The sequence below is a fragment of the Macaca thibetana genome, chromosome 14 (assembly GCF_024542745.1).
Source record: "Macaca thibetana thibetana isolate TM-01 chromosome 14, ASM2454274v1, whole genome shotgun sequence".
In the NCBI taxonomy this organism is placed as follows: domain Eukaryota; kingdom Metazoa; phylum Chordata; class Mammalia; order Primates; family Cercopithecidae; genus Macaca; species Macaca thibetana.
Genome location: NC_065591.1, coordinates 76,126,860 through 76,150,308, shown reverse-complemented (window position 1 = coordinate 76,150,308; position 23,449 = coordinate 76,126,860). Strand labels below are relative to the sequence as shown.

The following is a 23,449-nucleotide window of genomic DNA, read 5'->3' as shown; positions in this document are numbered from 1 at the left end:
AATAAAGTTGAAAAAATTGCAACTTCCCCCATACCACTTTTAGGTGAGAGCCAGTTCAGATCTGTGTAACTGTTAAATATTAAAGTCTGTGAATGGATTGTGTATGTCAAACATCTGTAATATGAATATGAGGAAGTGCATTATTGCCAAGAAAGAGGGGATATCCTCTCCTTGTAAGATATTACATTCTCATCTCAAGAAGAAGAGATAAATATCCTCTCTCTTCAGCATTATCATAATTATTTATATTGTTCATTTGTGGTGTTTTAGGGAAAACAGATTCAAAAGCTGGTTGTATTGTTTAGCATCTGAGGGACCTAGAACAAGTGAAACAGCTTCTGTGAATGTCAGTTTCCACATCAGTAAGATGAAGGGATGTGTACCCTGTATATTGTTGTGAATATCAAATGTATCTGCATGCTCCTGGCACATGGTCAGCACTCAATACATGTTTCATATCCTTTCTTTTTTTTTATTTTATTATAGTTTATGTTCTAGGGTACATGTGCACAACGTGCAGGTTTGTTACATGTGTATACATGTGCCATGTTGGTGTGCTGCACCCATTAACTCATCATTTACATTAGGTATATCTCCTAATGCTATCCCTCCCCCACCCCACCCCCTAGACTGTATTCCCTGTTAGTGTGTCTGACCCAGGGGTTTCTCAGTAAAGAGTTTTATACAGCAGTTTCAACCAGCAATCTTTATGTCACATTACAAAATTTCAGAAGGGCATATTTTTAATGTTCCAACCATGTCTGTGGCATGAAGCCTTTTATTGAATAGAGAGCCAAGTGCTAAGTTACTTCGGGGACCAACTTTCAGAACAGTTAAAGTAAATGAAGCTATTCCTTGTGTGTATGTCTGCCCTGCCCTCCATCCTATACCCCTGCAAGAAAAGCTTGGTATGACGTTGAGTAAGTTAGCCTCTCTAAGCCTCAGTTTCCTCATCTGAAAAGTAGAAATGGTCACATCTGTCTCAGATTCTTGTCATGAGATCTAATAAATGAAGTATTTTAATGCATGAGAAATATTAACATTTTCTTTCCCTTCCTGTTGAAGTCATGAATAATTTATAGGAAGTTATACTTTTTTTTGAGAGACAGAGTAGCACAGTGGTTTAAAAAAAATGAGTTCCAAAGCATAACAAACCTAAGTTCCAAACCAACTGTGGTGGCTGGGATAAGGAGTCCGGAGCTCTCTCTTTTTTTTTTTTTTTTTTTTTTTCATTTCTACGTTAATAATACCTAAACTCACAGATTTGTGTATTTAAATAAACTTATTAAGTTATATAAAGTAATGTATAAAACACTGCCATATTTCAGTATAAAAATGTAAATTTTGGAGCAATCAAATTGAAAATTTCAAATTATCCTCTTGGATAATGGAATGGATACATGATTTAACAAGGCAAAGCCATTATGTTGTGTTGCCTTATATGTGGAGAAGTAATTAACTTCAATTTCACAAAAAATATTTCGAGTAGCTAATAGTTATGCAGTTTATTGGACTCTAGGAATAAAAATAATTGATTATATACAAATTATATACAAATATACTTTTTCTATCTGTTACTTGATGAATATTTATTGGGTTTCAAACACATAAAATTTAAAAAACATAGTATTTATTGTGTACTTATTATAAAGCAGAACTCTGCTAAGCTTTCATGCATTATCTCATTTAATCTCACATCATTTTCAATGAGGTATACCTTGTTTTCACATTTAATAGATAATAAGACAGAATCAAAAAAGGTAAATAACTCACCTAGTGTTACATTGCCACTAATAAATACAACCAGGATGCATCTAAAGCCCAAACTCCTAATATCTAACTTAGACCACATGTTAGCACCAATTACATGATCTTCCTTTATAATTGTACCATTTTCTCTGAATGAGCAATTTGCTTTAAATAGAGGACATGTTTACTTGATATAGTAGATGGTTTGAGCACATGCTATTTTTAGTGACCATTTATCTTGAAACCTCAAATCCTTACCTTGGAAGAATGTTTATATAGAAAGCCATGAAGAATAGGCAAACATAGAATATATTGTTTTTATTAGTAATTTTAAGAAGATGAAAGAATTATAAGAATATTAGATAGAAAGTTGTGATATGCTGGGAAAAAAAGCTAAAATAAGATATTTTGAAAAAGTAGATTGAGCATATTAAAACAACATATATTACAGGTTGTGAATGAATACAATTGACCAAACCTTCTGTCCCATTGAACACTGATAACAGCTGATAGTGATAACATTAAGCACTTTTATAGTTTAGAATTGTTTTCAAAGTCAGTGGCTGCATAGAATGTGACAATACAATAGAAACAAAACAGCATTGGAGATCTTGGATATAGAAAGTAAATTACCTGTCAGTGTCTGAGATCTTGTCTTTTCTATTTGCATTAACCAGAAAATGTAGGTACACAGTAAGTATAAATAAAGAGATGTGTGCATCTATTACAGGCTCTGATCAAAGCTTTCTAGAGTGGCGATAAATGTATCGTTTAAAGAATAGATTACATAGTGTCTTAGTCCATTTTCTATCGCTATAACTGAGTATCTGAGATGGGGTAATTTATAAAGAAAATAAATTTATTTGTTAAAGTCCTGGAGGCTGAGAAGTCCAAGATTAGGTGGTTGCATCTGGTCAGCTTCTGGTGAGGTCCACTTGCTGTGTCATAGCATAGAGGAAGGCATCACAGGGCAAGAGGGGTATACTGGGAGACAAACTCACTTTTTTAACAGACTCTTCTTGTGATAAATAATTCATTCCCATGATAACCAATTAATTCACTAACACATTAATCTATGTATGATCCAATCATCTCTTAAAGGCCTCAGCTCTTAGCACTGTTACATTAGGGATTAAGTTTCAATATGAATTTCAGAGGAAACAAACATTCAAACCCTACCACACAGCCATTGAGACTTCAAACAATCATTCTGCTTGAAGGGGACTTGACAACTATAGTTCATGGGCCAAGTCTGTCCCAATGTTGGTTTTTGTAAATAAAGTTTCGTTGGAACACAGCCATGTAATTTATTTCTATATCATCTGTGGCTGCTTTCACGCTACAGTGGCAGAATTGAGTAGTTATTGAAAAGATCACATGGCTTGCAAAGCCTGAAATATTTACTATTTTGTCCTCTTCTGTTGAAAAACTTTACTGGTCCTCGACTTAGAAGATTATTTGAATTCTGATTTTCAGGTGAGGTAGATAAATTACCCATAAAACAAACACTTGCAAGACATGTGAAGTCTTCTAAATTAAAACCCTGATTTATAAAAAAGCGGCTGTCATAACTTTTCTTATGAACCTATTAATTTGAAGGAAGTGATTACTTCACCAGGGATTTCTTAGAGTTACCATTAGACTGCTTTATGAAGGCATTTACTCTTTCAGTGGGTCATTTTTAGTAGATTCTATGTACTAGTACTGAACTGGGCATGAGAAATACAAGTTGAATCAGATAGAGCCTATATCCTTAAAGAATTTCAACTGATGTGGTATTTATACTGTATCTCTATATTTAAGTTTAGTTTCTAGTGCGCTTTTTTATTCAATCTATCAGTCTCCACCTTTTAATTGAAGAGTTTACTTACACTTTATATAATTCATAATATGCTAAAATTTAAGTACATTATCTTGCTATTTGCTTTCTACTGCTAAACTCTGTTCTTTTCTCCCATTTTCCCTGATTGCTTTTGAGTTGAGCCGTTTTGTGATTCCATTTTCGATCAACTATTGGTTTATTACCTATATTTCTTTTAATTTTATGTGGTTTCACTAGAGTTTATACAATTTGTCACAGTCTATCTTTAAATAATATTTTATCACTTAACATATAATGTGAGAAACTCACAATAATATACTTTTAACTCTGCACGTACCTCTTGTGCACAATTTTATTTCTCTATGTAAGTCATATAATAGATTATTACTATTTTTGCTTTAAATAGTCATTTATATCTTAAAAAGATTAAAAATGAAACAAAAATATAAGTACCTGGATACTGATCATTTCTGATGTTCTTCATTTCTTTGTTGTAGGTATAAATTCTCTGTATAGATATAAGTTTCCTCTGTTGTTATTTTTCTTTGCCCACAGATCTTCCTTTGACCTTTATTGTGGTACAGATTTGCTGGCCATGAATATTATAAGATTTTGTCCTTTTTAAATGATATTTTCGCAGGTTATAGAATTCTAGATTGACAGGCCTTTCAATACTTTAAAGACATCACTTCATCTACTGCCATATGATCTGAATAGTTATTCATGAGGAGGAGTTGCTGTCATCCTTTGTTCTTCTGTATGGAAAGTAAGCTTTTACTTTTCTGGCTGCTTTTGAAATTTTTCACTTTATCTTTGGTTTTCAGCAATTTGATCATGGTGTATGGTTTTCTTTATGTTCATTCTGACTGTGGCTTTTGAGTTTCTTAGATCTGTGGATTTATAGTTATCAAATGTGGAAAACTATTGGTCATTATTTCTTTAAATAGTGTTTTTTTTTTTCCCTCCCACTCTCTAGGACTCCACTTGGTATCATTCAGCATATCATTGGCACTCTGTTCATTTTGTTCTAGTCTTTTAAAATATCTGTGTTTTAATCAGTTTCCATCGCTATTTCTTCGAGTTAACTGGTTTTCTTCTTTTGCAGCATCTTAATCTGTAGTTGATCCCATCTAGTGTATTTTTCATTTTGGGTATCTATTTTTATCTTTATATGTTTCATTTGATTCATTAAAAATCTTCCATTTCTCTTCTCATACTCTTCATCCTGTTTATGTTTTTCTACATACTTTTACATATATAAAGCACATTTTAAAAATTAGCTTCTTAAAGATTCTTACCTATTTTATTATCTCTGTCATTTCTCTAATAATTGATTTTTTCCTAATTATGGGTAATAATCAGGAACTGATTACATAATCCACACTTGTACCTCTCTGTCTCTATCTTTTCATGATATTCCTTCTTATCCTTCAACCCTGGTATTCTGCCCACAAATTCTACCTGCCATGGCTACCCAAAACTCCAATTTCTGTCTTCAATGCATTGGAGAAACTAGATTCTGTTTGGGTCACATTTTCTTTCTCTTTCCTAAAAGCTGCCTCCAGGCAGTAAGCTGGGGCAATTGTGGGCTCACCTTACTTATTTCTTTTCTCTCATGGATGATAGGGACATCAAATGACTGAAAATTGTGGAATCATATATTTTTTCTTGTTTTCCAGTTATTTGTAGTTGGTGGGCAATTTCCCTAGAAGCTAATTCAGGAGGATTTGACATTTTACTTGAGCCTTGAAAGTATAAGTAGGAATTTTGCCCTCAAGTCTTATTTAAAAATTTATTTGAATTTAGCCAGTTTTCTTTTCTATTCATTTGATTGTCTACTTCAAACCTTTACATTTCAAGCTTTCTACCCATATAATCACACTTTTCTTTACAATTGGATTTCTTTTAAAAATTGAGATAATTTGGCTATATTTTCTCTCTCATCTTCTTATATTTTCCTAGTATTTATCTCCCTTCAGAGGCATATTTATTTCATTTTCTTTCATTGAAAAGATGCCTGTTCACCTGCACCATTGATTGCATCCCATTAATAGTTTTGGGGTGATGGGATAAAAGTACACATTTAGAAACTGGAATAGATTGCATTACTAAGCCACCAATTGCATTTTCTTTGAAAGGAATTTTAGAGGCTAATTTTTTCTCTAGTCTTAAGAATTAACTCATCAAATACATCAGGAAATTCACTGCAAAATATAAATTAACAGAATTCGGTGAACTGAATTGCCAAGATTTAGAACCAAGTGTATTACTGTAGAGAAAGCATAATAGGATAATCTGTTATCTTAATAGATTAATAATAGGATAATCTATTATCTTGGTGTAGGGAGCCATAGGAAGCTCTAATATGCTTAAGAAGAAAAGATGGCATTTTATCCCGCACTTATCGATAGGAAGGTCTAGATAAATTAGAGCAGAAGCCCAAAGTGTAATAAGCACGATTTTTGACATCTCTTTAGGAAGAATCATTTGTAAGGAACCTTGGAGATTTCCTAAAATATGATTATTGTTTCTCCTTAGTTTCATATACTCTCTGAAAGTCATTGAACTTTTTTTTCACTTGTAAAAACTGAATTCCAGACACCCTCGACAATAATTTTCAGGCCGCGTAACCTTTGCTAATAACAGCAAATATGTCTGGAAATGTATTAACTCTTTTATATTTTCAGGGCAACATTAATGAATTTTAAGCCAACCAATTCCTCAATAATTCTGCAGTGAACCAAACGAGTTAATTCATCTAGCAGAGATGAGATGTTAACATTAAGGGTAATTCTGCTTCAATGAGATTTGTTAAGAAATACAGTACAACCAGGGAGTTAACAGATTAGAACAACAGCATATTGATTCATTTTTCAGTTTTACCAGTATTTGTTCTTCAATCCAACTTGGAGAAAATTTGTAATTCTCCAGAAAAAGAATATGTTTAAAGGTTTATTCAATCTAGGGAAATATATTATTGTATGGAAAACTGAATCATTTTCTTGGCCATTGAGGTGAAATTTTGGGGTCAGATACACCTGGATTTAAGTTCTCATTCTTCAACCTGTTGTTATATATACTCATATGCTCATGTCTCCATACCAACCTGACATGCTGTATCTCTCCCCCATGAAACTGACAAGCTGTAAAGAACAATGTAAGAGAAATGATCTGGGTTGAAATCTCAGCTTTTTTATTTTCCAGTTGCATGGCCTTGGATAAGTTGCTTAATTCATAGGTTCCTCAATTCCTTTATGTATGTAGAAATGGGATTTAGAGGATAATAACGTCTGATACGTTGTTGTTGGGATGTCATGAGTTATTATACAGCAGAATGATTATTACTTTTTTGTTTTAATGGTATTACATATAAGTCATTCAGTTATAAAACTGAGTATGTCCTATTTGTGGGAGCTGGAACAGAACATTTCCTGACACTAGGCCTCACCTCTTCACTGTGTCCCAGCAGTCATTTAATATGTGTGTGTGGTAATAGCCAGGTCTTTGTTCCTGGATGTTTAATAGAGTTACTTTTCCAAATAACCTAGAGAGAAGTTACCACCTCAGAGTTATCACTAGTTTCCTCAGGGCTTAATTTCAGAGGTATTAGAGTTGAAAACAGGGAATCATTTTTATCTACTTATTACCTTGCACAAAAAAAGAAAATGAAGGCATGGAAATTGGTTTCATATGCCAAGGAAAGTAGGTTTCCCTTCAGTCTCAGCTGAAAAAAAAAAAATACTGAGACTTGCTGTTTGATGAAGACAGAAGTTATAAGAACAGGTGCCCTTACTGAGCTCAGCATCATCTGATAGTGGCTTCAAACAATGCCAAGCCTTAATGAGGGCTACATTTAATAAAATACCACAGTCAGCTTTTATCAAGGCCACTACAAAGGAGATAGCTGCAGAAATGATTTAGAAAGTGTGCATGAATATATGTGTGTGCCTGTACACAGGTATGTGTTCAAATGATGGTTGAAATGTTGAGTACCTCCTGAATGAGCAATGAGATACTATATGGAGCAGATGTTTTGTTGATTGGAAAGCACAGTGAAAATATGAGTAATTGTCATTGCTGGTATTATAATAGGATTATAAAAGTATGTGTAGAATCCTTTTATTTCATTTTTGTCTGTTTCCAAGTAGGTATATATACCAAGGTTTTAATTCTAGGTTTGGCCAACTTCTAGAAGATTATTACAATAACCCTCCTGTACATTAAGAAATTTGAGACTCTTACCTACTACATGTTTCATTTAATGCCTTCATTTAAAAAAAGGTTTAAAAATAATTTGTTTTTATTTGCCTTGGATAATAAATATTTTTCTTACTTTTACCAGTAATAATTTGAAAAATAATGCTTATATTTAGAAAAGAAACAACAGATAGTCAGGAATGGTGGGTCTTTGTTGTTACTGTGTTAAATTCAGTTTCGAATTTATTCATGTTATTACCATATTTGTTCACAGACCTCTCATTCTGCCCCCTCTACTTTTAGCAGTACACTTTATTTATTCATTCAACAAGTAATTCCTGAGCACCTGCTTTATGTGCTATATAGACCCTGGGGACACACTACCATTGCTCTTAGACATAAAATACATAATCACCCAACCATATAAAGTTAAACTGTGATAGGTTCTATCAAGGAGAGGAAAATGCTGCAGTGAAAACATGTAATAAGTCAATCTGACCCGGTCAGCGAGGTTCCTAAAGGCTTTCCCGAGGAGAGGAAGACATACGTGGGCTTGGAGTCAAAACATCTGTGTGCCTTTTGATACATTATGTTTCCAAGGCTCATGGTGTTTTCTGTAAAATAGGAACAATAATGCATATCTCACATGTTGATGTGTGGATTAAATGAGACAACAGGAATTGCCTCCTATGTCTTTTATCCCTCTGTAGTTTGCTATCTACATGCAGCCAGAGCTATCTTTTAAAAAAGACATCCAGACTGTGCTGTGTCTCTGTTCATAGCCGTTTGGTGACTTTCTCTCAGTCTCAGGTAAAATCTGATTCCTCTGAAGGCCCATGAGACTCCAAATCAATTACTTTTTGCTCACCTCTCCTACCTTGCCTCTTACTCCACCTACATTCTTTGCTCACCCATTTCTCATTGCTGCAACTCTCTTACTCATTCTTGATCACATCAAGCCAAGCTGATTTCCACCCAATGGCCTTGAACTTTCTGGCAATTTCTCTTCTCTCTCTGGAATAGTCCCCTCCAAATATTCATATGACTCATTCTTGCACTTCATTTATGTCACTTGCTGAAATGTCATCTTTTCAAAAGTACTTTTCTAGGTCCCTTTATCTAAATTACCTCTTTCTGCGTTCATTCTCACCCTGGCATTATCTGATCCTCTTTCCCTTTATCCACCTTTCAGCATTCTTTATAGAAGTTATTGATAATAATAATTAGAATAAGAAAAGATCAATAGTACTATTTATTAATAATATTTACTACTTTCCAGACTCTAAGCTCTTTATATATTTTAACTCATTTAATCATTATTGTAAATCAGTAGGATAATTACTATTAATCTCATTTTACAGGTAAGAGAATAAGGCACAGAGCAGTTATGTAACTTACCCAAAGTCACACAGCTAGCAAGTGGTCATGTAAGCATTTAGGGCCAGATAGTCTTGTTTCTAAATGCGATACTTTTAACAACAATGTTCTGCTGCCTCTTAACTTAGGATTGTCTTATACAGGTTTGTTTTTTGTTTGTTTGTTTGTTTGTTCTCAGTTTTCTTGCTAGCATATAAGCTTCATAATTCAGATTGTATCCACAGGGCTTAGAACAATGCCTCACATATGGTGGATCCTCAGTAAATGTTTGTGAACGAATAGTACTGCATCAAAGCATTTTGTTCAATGCCCAGAAAAAGCTGGTCTTTATTATGTACATTTGTGGTAATTACATTTTCCTGCTATAGAAATGGATAGAGTGGACTGCTTTCCCCACCACAAACAAAAGCAAACAAAAACTGAGTCTGACGCATTTATCTTAGGTGCTTTAACCCTTTGCTTTTAATATCCTATATGCTTTAATGTGTGAAACTTCTCCATCTTTCTGCTTTTGTCCCTACTTTTAGGTCCTCAATGCTCCCTTAATCCTTGTCTTTGGAAATGATGTGAAATGTTCACATGAAGTATTGACAACCTAGTTTTCACTTAGTGATAATTCAACAGGATTCTATCTGATCTAACTCTGGTATAACATTCAGTAAATATTTATTGAGCAGTGACACATTTGGACACTACGCAATATGCTGGGAAAATGAGGTACAAGTCATGTTCTGTCCCTTCAGGATACCCTAATCCTTCTAATCTATCCTTTGGCATGATTTTTATATAATGTCTCATTTACTTCAGATCTTTAGTGACTTTAAGAGGAAGGTCCTTTATGATCTTTTTTTAAAATTTTTGATTCTTCTTCTTATCTCTTCCCATGCTCTAATTGTACTAATGACTCTCTAAAGCTATAACCATAGTTCTTAGTCCATTTGGGCTGCCATAACAAAATACCATAAACTGGGAAGCTTATAACAACAAAAGTTTATTTCTCATAGTTCTGGAGGCTGGGGAATCCAAGATCTAGCTACCAGCTGATTTGGCATCAGGTGAAGGTCTGCCTTAAGGTTCAAAATGGTACCTTCTTGCTGTGTCTTCACTTGGCAGAAGGGGAAATGCAGTTCCCCAGGGCCTCTTTTATAATGGCACTAATTCCATTTATGAGAGCTCTACCCTCATGATCTAGTCACCTCCCAAAAGTCCCACCTCCTAATATCATCATCTTGGTGGTTAGGAGTTCAACATATAAATTTTGCAGGGATACATATATTAAATCTACAGCAATAGTAGATATCCATTTTGCCTTCATATATTCTCTTTCCCCCCTTTCTGTACTCCTGTTATGTCTTCATCACTTGGCTCATCTACTTGTCCTTCAAATCCTAGTGCAAGTAGCAACACCTCTAAGAAGCATTCACAGGTTCTCTATTGCCAGAACATCCTACTCATGCTTATATCATCTTATATGATCCTACTTTCTGGGGTAGGAGAATAATACATTGTGAACTGAAGTAGGGCTTATGCATTTACCACTCATTCCCATAAGACATTACTTTGTTCAGGACAGTAGTCACGCTTGCTATATAGTAAATGTCCAAACATTGGTTATTAAAAGGAGGCAAAGAAGATAATGTCCTTTTTTAAATGTCCCATACCCTCTGATGTTGTGAAACTTCTCCATCTTTCTGTTTTTGTCCCTACTTTCAGGTCCTCAATCCTCCCTTAATACTTCGCTTTGGAAATGATATGAACTTTTCACATGAAGTATTGACAACCTAGTCAAACCCCATTTCACTCAAACTGATAGAGTGAGCCGAATTGTACAATAACCAGCTTCATAACTCTTCAGGGAGCTGACTCTGAGTTGCAGAGGTGGGTGGTGTGATGTAACGTGGTAGGTCTGGGGTTTGACAACTGGTTCTAAGGTCTAGAGCTTAATTCTCTGCTTCTGTATTTCTAAAGGCAACACTTCTAAGGAGTCGGTGAGAGCCATTTTCTACAGTTTGTCTACTTTAATAAGAAATATTCATATTTTTAGCAAATAGCATTTTTCTCATCCCTGACAACAAAGTTATTCTGCCAGGAGGAAAACGTTTTGAGAAAAGAGGTGCAATTTCCTTCTCAAAATTAAGAAATTAAAGGTAAACATAGGAGGAGAAAAGGAGACCATATGCAGGCAAGTATAATTTTTTAGTTTAAATTTACTAATGCAAATTTATTGCTAAAACATTGTATGTAAGCAGTCTAATACCTTTTATAATTCACACAATTAACAAATATCTACTCAATACTTATAATGCATTGAGTACTCAACTTTAACGCAGAGTTGACTACTGAAATCTTCCACTTTGGCACATTTTTAAACATTGGATTATTTTTGATGTTACGATATTTTACTCAGATACCAAAGAAGGAAATAGTTACTTTAAAATACTCTATTGTGGAATTGGAATAATGATTAAATCAACACCTTCATTAATTCAGATTTTTTGAGAACTTACATTGTGTTAGGTGCTAATGCAGTAAGAAACAAACCAGGCACATCCTCTGTCCTTCTAGAGGTTATCTGAGCATTTAATTATTTGGTTATGATTTTGCTAAGTGCTGTGGAGGAGAGGAATGAGAGTGGGTGGATCTTATGCCAGCTATCTGACCAATCAGGAAGGTTGAGGAAGATATAAAGGAAATTAAACCTGAGTGAGAATGTTAATGATTAGTAGAAGTTGGTTAGGTAAAATAAATGATGAAGTTGTGTGAAAATGCTGTTACGAACAGAGGAATCAGCCTCTGCATTCTGAGACAAGACAGAACACAGTCAGGGTGACAGAGCGCCAAGAAGACAAGATAAAAATGATGACAAAAACACACCAAACATGACTTTGAGGACAGCATTAAGAATCTGAAATGATATTTAAATAACAATTATCAGCATTTCAAAGTTATTAAGATTTACATTTTAGAATACTATGACTGTTTAACAAAAGAAGACAAAATAGTTAAAAAGCCATACTTGTAACTTGAATTAAGGTGATCTCATTAGAGATGGGGAGGTATGGATGAATTCGGAAAATATTTTGGAGATAGACACAACAGGACTTGGTGACTGATGCATATGTGGAAATGAGGGAGAGGAATGTCAAGAGTGACTATCAGGTGTGTAGTTTGTGCAGCTGAGTGAATGGCAGTGTCATTCACCAAGGGAGGGAACACTGCAGGAAGAGTCCAAGTTTAGGTGGAAGAAAGTGAGTTCAGTCTGGGGTATTTGAAGTATGATGTGTCTCTAAGTCTTTCAAATTGTCTTGCTAAACAAATCCTAAAACTGTCTATTGGATTTAGGTATTGTGGAGATCTTTGGTAGCCTTAAGGTAAGTGGTAAAAAACAGTTGGCAGTAAGTTGAGAAGCAAGTGAGAGGTGATAAAATGGAGCGAGTAGAGAAGACTCTTTGTGAGAGATTTGTTTGCAAATAGGAGGGAGACACAGTGATACCTGGAGAGAAAATATATTGAAAGGGGGACAGATATTTGAGCACATTTAAGTGCCCATGAAAAAATATCTAGTGTAACTGGAGAACTTGAAGATTCTGAAGATAGAAGAGAAATATGTGTTATAAGGAAGAAAGTAGGATCCAGAGAACAGAAGAAAGGAGTAAAACTCTTCTATGTGTTCTCTTGAGTCATCCCCGAGATTTAGAAACTTAAGACAAAAAAAAAAAAAAAATTGTGAGCACCCACTGTCTGCCATTCAGTTTTACAAGTCCTGCCTTTCTCTTTCATAAAGTTCCACATAGTCTGTTTTAATAAACAGTTGCCAGGTGGCATATTACCCCTTCCCAGAATTTCGGGGAATATTACCACAAAGTTATTTTAAGACATTAAAAATATCTTAGTGCTTTGGCCTAACCACTACTTACGCCAATGAATTGAGCCAGCAGATAAGCAACAATGTGTATATTACAAAATGGCAGCTCCTTCACTTACACCCACAAATCTCCCGCAGGAATCTTTTTCTGTGGCTCACCCTAGCTGGAAACATACAGGAAACAAAATTCTGGGAAATGTAGTTCAGCCTAGCCATGTTGATATATTACAAAATTACAAAAACAACTTCATCATTTCACTTGGTTTCACTATGCATTTTATTCTTTCTATCGTTCCCCTCTCTTCACACATAGTCACTTAATAGTGTGTCAAGGGCTTAATATATAATACCTCATTTAATCTCCACAGTAACCTTGTGGTGTGTGTATTATTACCCCTATTTATAAGGAAACTCTTTGTCTTTCCCAAGTTTCCTGAGCCAGAATGTGGTAGAGCTATAATGGAAATCAAGGTTTTAGGACTTCTAGTTTGGCACTTTTCAGCTAGTAGGAGAAAAACACATCTACTTCATACCATGCGGTGGAGCAGTAGGGGGAGAAGGTCTTCTTTTGGTTGGTGGGAACTCATCTTCAATTTTCCTTAGACTACATTGTCTCATTTGTTTAAAAAGATTCTATGAATCAATAAACCTTTCCAAAGGCAAGGTCCATGGGAAAATATCATATGGTTTAGGCACAAAGATGGATACTATCTACCTCAAGAAATTTGTTTAAGATCTCATCTGAATTTAGCAATCCTAATACTTCAGCCCAGGAAACTTCTTGACCAAGAGCTGTCATTCTTGAGAACTATGACTCTATTTTAATTACTATATGGATTTATATATGGGGCATAGTGTATCCATTCTACTTCTCCTCTGTTGTTACAGTCTGTTCTAATTAGTGTTTCAACCTAAATCTGCTGAGGCAAGGTCCTTTTAGGTCTTCACCTCATGCCAAGAATTGGAATCTCCACTTTCCTAAAATTACTGGCAAATTAATATTTCTGCTGACTACTAATTTCTCAAAATTACAATTTCTTTAAAAGGACAATAAAGGGACCAGACTTATGAAGTATCCACTATGTTCCAGGTGCTCAATTAAAATACTGTATATCAATAAATCAAACGCTATATGTCACAGACCCATGAAGAATGTACCTTTAATATTTTTTAAGGTAAAAGAAATAAAGTTCAGAGAGATTAATTAACTTGCCAAGGTAGTTGGGTTCTGAGCTTTATTTATTTATTTACATAAAGTTTATGTGAGTATGTATGCATATTTGCCTCTTATTTGAGGAGGATTTTAATTTGTTTTATAAATACGAATATAATGCATGAAGAAAAATAAGAATAAAATTAGGGGAAATAATCAGAAATATGAGAGGACCTGGGTTTAAAAACAGATGAAGTCAGGGGAGCACCATTTGTATAATATATGCCACAGGGATCCCCTGTAGTTACTAAAAGTCAATTAAAATTTTAATACTGGGTTAATTTTAGAATCAAATGAAAGAAGAAGCCATGATAAGTGTTATTATTTACAATTCCTGTAATATTTGAAATAAACTTTTTTTTCCTCTGGAGAAACATATTTTCCTGAAATTTAAAGTACAGAAAAATATTTCCTGTTTTTCCTCACATCTTAAGTTCTATATAACAGACTGTACGGTGCTCTCTAAAAAATAAAATCCTTTAATACAGGTAGATAGGCTGATGACAAACCATGACTCTCTAAAAAGCAATTTTTTGCATTGAAAAGGGGAGGGATGGGAATAGGAAAACATTGATTTGGTCTGATAGATTGCTTTCTGATGGCCTAGATTAATTCAAAGATAGATTTTAGAGTATCTAAAAGCCTAGATGAAGAACAAATTATTTAGTAAATATTCTATTAATACCACTTGTTCAGCCAAATTTTAATAAGTACGAAGAGTGAAATGGAATAATAGATTATACCTGTAGTGCAAAACATGGCAGGTTATAAGTAGAGCCATATTCACTAGGAACCATCCCAACAAGGGATAACAACATTAGGAAACATTTATTGAATGATTACTATATGCTAACTATATAACTATATGCTAAATGTATCATCTCATTCCATTCTCTCTAGTTTCTTAGGAGGATTCAATAACCCGATATTGACAATAACATGAATGGAAGACCACTCCATGTCTTCATGGTGGTTGGCAGAAGGAATATCTGTGGTCAGGCGTAGGTTCTCAAGATGCCCTCCTAGATATACTCTCTTACATAGATGTGGATGAGTAAGGCCTCAAAGCTCTATGCTGTAGAACAGTGGTTTTAAATATATTTTGTGATACTTACTCCTTTGCATATCTGATAAAATATATGGATCCTATTTCGGGAAAAATGCAAATGAACACAAACATTTTAAATGTAATTTCAAGAGGTTCATGAAGCCCCTGGGGCATTCCTGTTAACCTCTTCAGGTTAAAAACCTTTTGAAAAGTATGGTCCTTGTCATTTTAGTCTGGATTTTTTTAAGCCAGAATAATCAAAGATTCATCTTGGATATAAATATATATGTGTGTGTGTGTGTGTGTGTGTGTGTGTGTGTGTGTGTGTGTGTGTATATATTTTTTTTAGAGGCAAAGTCTCACTATGTTGCCCAGGCTGGTCTTAAACTCCTAGTCTCAAACAATCCTCTCTGCCAAAAGTGAACACATTGGTGTATATTTGTTGATAAATATTTCTTCTACAATAATTAGTAGGGTCTTTTGTTAGTTAAGACTACTCAGGATTTATGAAGATAAAAGTATGCCAACTACCTTTGAAGGATGCCTATATTTACAGTCACAATAGCACATGGGTCATGTCAGACCTGCTGTACATGATTGTGTAAAGCACAAGAGTTTCACATCCAAGGGTGTGTCATTCACAATGTAGATATCATAGCTTTGTATATTTCTCACGACAGCTTTTAAGCAGTGATTTTTTTACTAATAAAATCTGATTATTCAGAGGCTTTTCCAAAGCGTTGAAGTAAAATGTAGAAGAAAGGATGCCATTTTCAAATTCCATTTAAAAAAAGTCTTTACGGGAAATAATACCCTAGACCTTACAAAGTTGCAGAACTTTATCTGGTTACTAAAGTTCAAGTCAAAATTCAAAAAAGAAGGTGGGGGCAAGGGGTGCCCATAATACATCCTGCTTTAGACACCATGCCTTTGGGAACTATTTTCTTACCCATCAATATTCTGTCCCCAGCACCCCTACTTCTGGCTTTAATAATGAGATGAAAATCATGTATATAATAATTTGGGTCAATATTGAGATCATGCACTTAGCCCATCACACGAGGAACGGCTAAAACAACTTGAGGTTGTCAAACAGTTAAAACCAGGAGGTAACCTAATTGAGAAACTTTTCCAAAAAGTGTTTTTCCATGTGTATTACTTTGTTAGGCTTCTGAAACAAAGTACCCCAAATTGGTGACTTACGTAATGGAACTGTATTGTCTCAGTTTTAGAGGCTAGGGAAGTTCAACATTAAGATGTTGGCAAGGTTGGTTTCTGAGGACCATGAGGAAGCTCTGTTCCATGCCTCTCTCCTAACTTTTGGTGGTTTGCTTACAATAGTTGGCATTCCTTGGCTTTTAGATATATCATCTTAATCTCTGTTTTTTTGTCTTCATATGATGATATCCCTGTGTGTGTACAAATTTTCCCTTCTTTTAAGGAAGGCAATTATTTTGGATTAGGGCTCACTCTAATGATCTCTTATTAAATTGACTACATTTACAAAGACTCTGTTTCCAAATAAGGTCACAGTCACAACAGGTGGTAGGAGGTAAAACTTCAATATATCATTTTGGGGGACACAGTTCAACCCATATACACCACGTGTGCCATAAAAGTGGAAAACATTCAGTATTAGAATCCCGTCATAGCTTACCTATATGTATTAGCATGTTAAGGGTTTGAGAAATTCTGTAGCAAGCAAACCTAAGTAATTTATTCTTGAGTTTCCTGAATATTACTCTTCCTAGCATACCTATAAACATCCCATGGAATATCTGTCTTCTTGGGTAGAAGAAAAACATAGACTTGAAAGTAAATGTGTAGAATTTAGGTAAGATCTAGAATAAAATTTGAATTCTATCATTTCCTAACAGCCTGACCTTTGGCAAATTACTTAACATCCTTGAGTTTTATTTTTCTTCTTTAGTAAATGAATGTAATTATTTCTACTTAATAAGTTTATTAAATAGTACTAAAAGTAAAATAATTTACTTATGCTAAATTAATTATTTACCTTAGGTACACAGCTTGGCACATGGCTCAAATATTATAAATAATGAAAAGAAAAAATAATAAGAGAGACACTATCTGATATTTGTTGAGGACTTACCACATGTCCATACTTTCCATAGTGCTCTCACCTGTGTTATCTCTTTTACTCTTCATAACAAGCCTGTGAATATTATTGTTGTTCCAATTTTTAGATGAACATACTTCATTTTAGAGATATAATTACTCACCTAAGATCATAAATTGTCAGAATGAGGATTTAAACCTAGATATTTTTGGCTGTAGAGACTCATAAACCCTTATGCAATCTGTATCAGATAGTGATGATCTAGGCTACAATCAGCAGTGTGCCTAAGAGTGACAAATAAACATTATTTTTCTCACATATTACGAACTTTGGAGGTAAGCTGCCATTATATCAGGGCTGACATTCCTGTAAACCTCTTGGCCATTTTGTTGTCACAAAATGGGCTCTGCATTTCTGAACATCATGTACTATTTCAGCATAGGGTGCTTGGAGTGGGTTGCAGGGAGGCATCAATAATGTCTGTTTTATTTGTCATGACCACAGAAGCTTTTCCAGATTTTTCCTCCATGTCACAGAATTCTACTTTTAGCTCATTTGCCAGAATTCAAACATATGATCACACATTGCTGCAAGAAAGACTAGAAATAAAAAACATTTAGCTTTTCCAGAACCTATAGTGGAGATAGTCAAGGGAGAGGGTTGAGATTGATTTCTTTTCCGTCTAGAGGGTAAACCAAACATCAACGGGCAGAATTAACCAGGAGGAAACTATTGGCTTAACAAAAATTATAAGTAGAACTGGTCAGCAATGGAAAATCCAAGTAAATGGCTTATGTTGTGGGCATGATAGAAATCTCGATACAGAATGTATTACATATCTTAATATTCTCAAGGGGTCACACATCTAAGAGGTCATTTGCTCTAGCCTCCACCCCGACCCAATGCATTTATTTATTTAGCAGTACCCTAACCAATGACTGCCAAGATTCTGTCTGTGCACAGCTGGGTGACACTTTCCATATCATTCAAAACTCATTAACAGTCATCTACCAGAGAAGTGATTGGTCCCCACGTTGAGATGATGTTTTTATTAGATGGCCATACATGACCTTTCTAGCCCTGAGATGAACCACAAAATAGCCATTTACCATAATTTTTTTTAATATTATCTGCAATTATTTGGTGAAATGACTATCCTAGACACATTGAACATTAGGGAAAGAGGTCTTGAAAGGCATTTCATAATGCAACATAATTATTTTACAGATAAAGACAGTGAAACCCAAAATTTCAATAGTAGAATCAACATGAAAATTGCAGTCTCTTGGAAGGCCAAGGCTGGTGGACCACAAGGTCAGGAGATTGAGACCATCCTGGCCTACATGGTGAAACCCCGCCTCTACTAAAAATACAAAAATTAGCTGGGCGCGGTGGCACGTGCCTGTAATCCCAGCTACTCGGGAGGCTGAGGCAGGAGAATTGCTTGAACTAGGGAGGTGGAGGTTGCAGGGAGCCAAGATCGTGCCACTGCACTCCAGCTTGCCGACAGAGCAAGATTACATTTCAAAACAAAAAAGAAAACTGCAGTCTCCAGGTTACTGTCAGTAAGACAAATGGAAAGAGCACTTGAATACTTGAATTAGTTTCAGATCTAGGTTCAAATCCCAGCTTAATCACATGCTAGCTGAGTGACCTTCAGCAAGTTAATTTCTCAAGATTTCTGCTTATCACTTTTTTCCGCTAACTTTCATAAACATGTACTGATACCTGCTATATATTAGGCATATATAAGATTCAAGATGCAAAATTAATTAAGACACTATGCTAAGTTTGGAGGAACTTATAGGCTAGAGTGAAGGGAAGACCTACAAATAAATAAACAAATGAAATACTCTCTAATACAGGAGTAAATGCGAGTTAGCCATAGAAAGGAATGGTCAGATCTATTTGAGAGTATCAAAGAATACTTTGCACTACATGACTTAACTGAGAGCCTTGAAGGAAAGAGTGTTGAAATTCACCTTGATAATTAGTTTCAGAAAAAAAAAAATGTCAAGGCTACAAAATAATATGTAAACACATAGTAGTTTTTTTACTTATGAAAATAAAATACTATAGGTTTCTGATGACTGCTTTGATAAATAGAAGAGATAACACCTTCAGAAATACTACTTTCTTTACTGCTTCTTAACCCACTGCCTTTTCCTTTATACCAAAGGGTAGCAAACTTTTTAAATAAAGGGTCAAATTGTAAATATTTTTGGCTTTGCAGGCCAGACAGTCTCTGATACAACTATTCAATTCTGCTGATGTAGCTGAGAAGCAATTATCAACAATAAATAAACAAATGACCTGCCATGTGCCAATGAATCTTTATTTGCAAAAACACGAAGTGAGGAGAATTTGGCCCTCAAGTTGCAATTTGCTAACACTTGTTCTATACCACGAAGCCTCACAGGTAATCCAACTCTGTTATTACAAAGTACCAGAGAAGGATTTTGAAACCTCAGGTTAAAAGAAAAAAAAAGAAAAAAAGAAAAGAAACGAAACATAGATTGAGACACCATCTTGACTTCAACATGTGATTCTCACTGTAGGAGATAAGAATCTTCATGTGACTCTTTCTCCTGGGATATTACACCACCACTATCAGTCCAATTAAAAATAAAGAAGGTTTTAATTATAACTCTGTAGCCTGTTGCAAAATCTAATAGGGTAGAAAATTATTAGTAGTTTGGGAGTTTAGAAGTAGGGAGGGTCAATATCCTAAAAAGCTTAAATATCATAACTTGAAAAACAGTCTTGAATATGCTTTGTAAGGGCTTAGTATTTACTCATGTACAGGACTTTTGCTTTACTCCAAAATGTTACTTTCACATTCTGCAAATATACTGGTTTCAAAATTTCCAAATCCATGTTTCACATACAAATTGCTGCAGTTATTTTCCAAGGTCAGCATAAAATTTGTTCCTGCTGGCCCACATTTGGAAAGATGATCTATGGGAAAACAAATGATCTGGCTGACATTTCTTTTCTTTCTTTTCTCTTATTTTCATGAGTTTGCATTTACAGTACTTCTCTCAAGGTAATTTCTCATGCAATTGGACCCTCAGGTAATTTCTCATGCAATTGGACCCTCAGCCAAAGTGAGCTCTGATTACGGATCTCAAATTTTATATACATAGCATTAGGATTGCATTGCAAAGGATTAAAAAGTAATATAATGAGGCTTGAATCTCTCTTTTTCTTCACCTCAGCTTTTATTAAGTGTACAAAAGAAATATCATGTATTTTACCCTCTATAATCCAAATGGTCCCCAACCTGGCCTTCCATACAGTAGAAGAAATAATGATGGAAATGCAAAATGCAGTAAAAATATGAAATTGCCTTTCTGATGAGGGTTAAGCTATCAAGTAATTTTTAGCTCTGAAATTTTGGTAACTTGAGTAATAACCTGGATATCTATATTCTTCAGACAGGGAACATTAGTTGGAAAAGAGTCATGGGTTGATAGGTAGGGAGGACTTGGGACAGATAAGTTACTGTGATTAGGTTAGAAGAAGGAAGTCTTTCATTTTCAAGTAGACGAGAGTTTGAAATTGACAAATCTGTTCCCTTTAATAGGTGGAAAAGATAAGTTTCTCAATGTCTGGTTGCACTTCACTGAGCTTTCAACCATCTCCATCAAGAAGTAAATATGAGAGCTCTGAGTTGGTTCTACTTTCTCCAGTTTTCTTCCATTAGAAGAGGTGTAGGTTTAAGGGTAGTCATGAGAGTTAACAACAATAATAGTAGATAATAGTGAGTACACTACTGAGTACACTACTCTAAAACCTTTACATCTATGAATTTATTGAACCTTTCCAAAAGCCCTCAAAATAGGAACTGTTATCACCCCAGTGTTAGATATCAGCAAAAATTAATACAGACATTTTACACACAAGGTCATATAGTTAATAAACAGTGGAGGCAAGTTGTGGACTCAGTCTGGCTCCAGCATCTGTTGGCTTGGTAACTTTACCTCCTCCCTTTTCAAAGAGGCTTCAAACTGGACTCTGTGTTGGTATTTGTTTCCCAGACTGGCATTGATGTCTTTATTTCTTCATTTTTCCCTGACTTTAAATAAATATTTGATAAGCTATATTCTTTGGAACATAAAGTAGGGATCTTTCAATTCTGTCCTCACTCTGCATGAACGTGAGCACATCACTCAACAGGTGGCATCATTTTATTTCTTCAAAAGGACATGACTAGATAACTAGACAGGAAAAATAATTATGCTGATTTCTCATGAAAAAACATAAATAGTTGGTATTCAATACTTTATGTGGAAGGAATAATGTTTAAAGATAATTTTTTTATTGATGAATATCTACATTAGGAAAAAATGTAAATTTTAGGCTATTTTAAATAAATTCAATTAGGTAGATGTAAGAAGAGTGATAACAATAATACCTTCACCTTAAATTTTTCTATATTTTACCATGCTTTAAAGTATTGTCATAACCTATACCAATCACCCTAGAAATTAGATAACAAAATAATTACTATTGCCATTTTTTGAAGCACAAAATCAGATATAAAAGCATTTCCTGCCCATCCCTGTTGAACACTTCTCCAAACGCTCAATGTGTGTTAAACGTCTTTTGTTTCCACTAGATTTCAAGCTCCACAAAGACAAGAAATGCTTCTCCTTTCTTCAGTTACCTCCCTAGTTTCTGGCAGAGTTCTTGACAAATAGCAGATATTTAACAAATACGTTCAACCAGTAAATGACAAGAGAAGGCTGGAGACATGGCTTTGATGAAAACAGCTGACAGCATTTTCCCTTAGATTGGGGATTTTCCTTTAGATTGGGGATATATTACAAACTTTATAATAAATTTAACTGTGTAATATGTAATTATAATAGCAATCATAAATAATTAAGCTTGAAACTTTTACACATTGGCCCTGGGCAAGAATTTAGTGTGATAAGCATTTGTCCATTCTAACTTTTGTCCCAGCTCTCTCTTCCCTTCCTGGTGAATATCTATTGATTCATCAAATCCCTGAATGGGTTATCATCTCTGCAAAGCTTTCTCTTCTTCAGACAGTTATTTCCTCTGTACCCATGTTCCCACATTACTTGCCACTAAGCTTTCCCATTGTTTTTGTTGCACTGTATTGTCATTATTTTTTGGTTAAGACTGCCTTCTTCACTAGACTGAAAAGATCCTACAGGGTAGGGCATTGTGTCATCCCTGGTGCCTGGCACACTGCATGTGTTATCAGGAAAGGATCTGAAGCATCAAATTCAGCTGGAATGAGCACACATTCCAAATTCACAGGATTACCTGATTGAGCTTTTTGTATGGCTTTATTATTAGCATGTTGATATTATCAGTGTTGGTGTCAAGTCCTATTTCACTATTTTAGACCCAATAAATATGTTTGGCATTGGTGTTCCCAAACTCTTTCTTTTCCTTGAGCCTGTTGCCTACATATGTGTTGAGTTTAAAAGGTGTTTACTAAAAAAATAGTTATAAGCTAATCATAATAGCTATGGTTTGGGGTAATGTATTGTGCTAAATGCTTTATGTACATGTCCACATTTAGTCTTCATAATAAACCTAATAGATAGATATTATAATATTGACCCCAAGGCAGTAAAAGCTTTACCTTGGACCAAATGATTATTGTGCCATTTCAACAGATATCCAAAAGACAGTGTGGATATCTATACTCTCCACTCTCTCTCTGATTCACAAATTATTAAAAATATAACACTGAAGTACCTTATGACCCAGCCATCCCATTACTGGGTATATACCCAAAGGATTGTAAATCATGCTGCTATAAAGACACATGCACACGTATGTTTATTGAGGCACTATTCACAATAGCAAAGACTTGGAATCAACCCAAATGTCCATCAGTGACAGACTGGATTAAGAAAATGTGGCACATATACACCATGGAATACTATGCAGCCATTAAAAATGATGAGTTTGTGTCCTTTGTAGGGACATGGATGCAGCTGGAAACCATCATTCTCAGCAAACTATCGCAAGTACAGAAAACCAAACACTGCATGTTCTCACTCATAGGTGGGAACTGAACAATGAGATCACTTGGACTTGGGAAGGGGAACATC

At 34.8% G+C, this 23,449-nt stretch overlaps 1 protein-coding gene across 18 annotated transcripts in view; it reads left to right on the top strand.

Moving 5' to 3' along the window:
* DLG2 (discs large MAGUK scaffold protein 2) overlaps positions 1 to 23,449 on the top strand; it is a 2,230,265-nt gene that overhangs the window by 1,329,686 nt on the left and 877,130 nt on the right. The window lies entirely within an intron of this gene.